The sequence below is a fragment of the Lipotes vexillifer genome, unplaced genomic scaffold (assembly GCF_000442215.2).
Source record: "Lipotes vexillifer unplaced genomic scaffold, Lipotes_vexillifer_v1.1 scaffold1494, whole genome shotgun sequence".
NCBI classification, from domain to species: Eukaryota; Metazoa; Chordata; class Mammalia; order Artiodactyla; family Lipotidae; genus Lipotes; species Lipotes vexillifer.
In genome coordinates this window covers 192,399-194,628 of record NW_006769915.1, presented here as the reverse complement: position 1 = coordinate 194,628, position 2,230 = coordinate 192,399, and positions in this window count along the sequence as shown.

Below are 2,230 nucleotides of genomic sequence, written 5' to 3'. Positions count from 1 at the left end.
TATGTTCTACTTTAAGATGAAAGATTAAAAATATTACAAAGCAATGCAAAATGAAAGAATTAAAGGATGAGAAAGTGAATTAAGACAAGGCTAACAAGAAGAAAAACTAATAGGGAGACAAAGTATCAAGAAAGAAATTAAAATGGATTTTACTTTGAAATGTGTAATTTTGAAAAACTTCATTGAGAAATAAAGCAAACAAAATATATAATGCTTTTGAAATTGTATAATGTTTTATTGTTTGTAAATCATTTTCACTCCTATCTACGGTGATCCTGCAATAGCTATTTGAGTTTGCGAGATAAGTTTTATACATTCTGTTTAACAGTTAAGGGATTAGGACCTAGAAATTGTAAGTGATATGACCAAAGTTACATCACAAATGATCAGCAAGACTTGCAATTAAATCCTATTTTTCCTTAGTGCTTTTTCAAATTGTCTCCATTAATATAACTTACCAATATGGATTATTTCAACCTTTTTTTTTTTTTTTTTTTGAAAATCTATCATATGCTGAGAGTTCTGTCACATACTCTACAGACCTTTTATCATTTAAGACTTCTAATAATCTTGTGAATATGTCATAGAACAGATTTGAGAAGACAGAAATGTTAGCTAATTTACCCTAAATTATATATTCTGGCTTGTAAATTGTGGATCTATGGCTTGAACCCACTATTTCTGACTCCAAACAGCATCCGGCCTTTTGCAGTAGGTCTCACAGAAGAATGGTTTCTTGTTGATGAATTCTCATTGGCATCTATTGGCTACTTCATAAATATTTGCTGAAAGTTTGAGCAAGCTAATGAGTACATAAGTGAATAAATGTGTTCCAGTGTAAAATCTTTGCACCTCTACCACAGATGTCTGGGAAGTAGAAGTTAGGAAATAATATGGACTACATAAGGAAAGGATATACATTTCTTACCCAATCACATATCCCTAGCTGCTGCAGTCATGGAAAGTTTTTAATATTGTTACACAGTAATCTATTATTCATTTTATAATATTATAATTATTCATAAAATTTGCAATGTGTGGTAGAAAGTATCTAAATTTTGGTATAGAACTAAAAGCCATTATTGGCTTTTATTATTTCTATTGCTATATTCTGACTGTCACCTACTGGCTTTTAAAAATAGGAACTATTAAATTCTAAAAGTTGGTGTGCCGTTTGGATTCTGGAGATGATTGTGGTTTGAAAGATGATTGTGGTTTCATGAAGAAAATAAGTATATGTATTTGTAATTGCACCCCAACTTTTACAGAACAGTAGCTGAACCAGAATAAGAAATAGGTTTGTCATTTTAAACAATTTTAAATCTTTTTAAAGCTTCTCCTACAGAATACCTAATAGTAAAGGCCAAACACCATTATATGTTATAAAATTATAAATTATAAAATCGTAAAATGCAGTCTTATGAAAAGATTTCTCATGTTTCACCTTTCCTTTCCAATTATCAAAAACTTTACCAGGGGGCGGTGGAAAGATGGCGGAGGAGTAAGACGCGGAGATCACCTTCCTCCCCACAAATACACCAGAAATACATCTACATGTGGAACAACTCCTACACAACACCTACTGAACGCTGGCAGAAGACCTCAGACCTCCCAAAAGGCAAGAAACTCCCCACGTATCTGGGTAGGGCAAAAGAAAAAATTAATTAAAAACAGAGACAAAAGAATAGGGACGGCACCTGCACCAGTGGGAGGGAGCTGTGAAGGAGGAAAGGTCTCCACACACTAGGAAGCCCCTTCGCGAGCAGAGACTGCATGAGGCGGAGGGGGGAGCTTCGGAGCCGCGGAGGAGAGCACAGCAACAGGGGTGCGGAGGGCAAAGCGGAGAGATTCCCACATAGAGGATCGGTGCTGACCGGCACTCACCAGCCCGAGAGGCTTGTGTGCTCACCCGCCGAGGCGGGCGGGGCTTCGAGCTGAGGCTCGGTTTTGGTTTCGGTCGGAGCTCAGGGAGAGGACTGGGGTTGGCGACTTGAACTTAGCCCGAAGGGGTTAGTGTGCCACGGCTAGGCGGGAGGGAGTCCGGGGAAAAGGCTGCACCTGCTGAGGAGGCAAGAGACTTTTTCTTGCCTCTGGGTTTCCTGGTGCGCGAGGAGAGGGGTTTTAAGAGCGCTGCCTAAAGGAACTCCAGAAACGGGCGCGAGCCGCGGCTAAAAGCGCGGACCCCAGAGACGGGCGGGAGACGCTAAGGCTGCTGCTGACGCCACCAAGG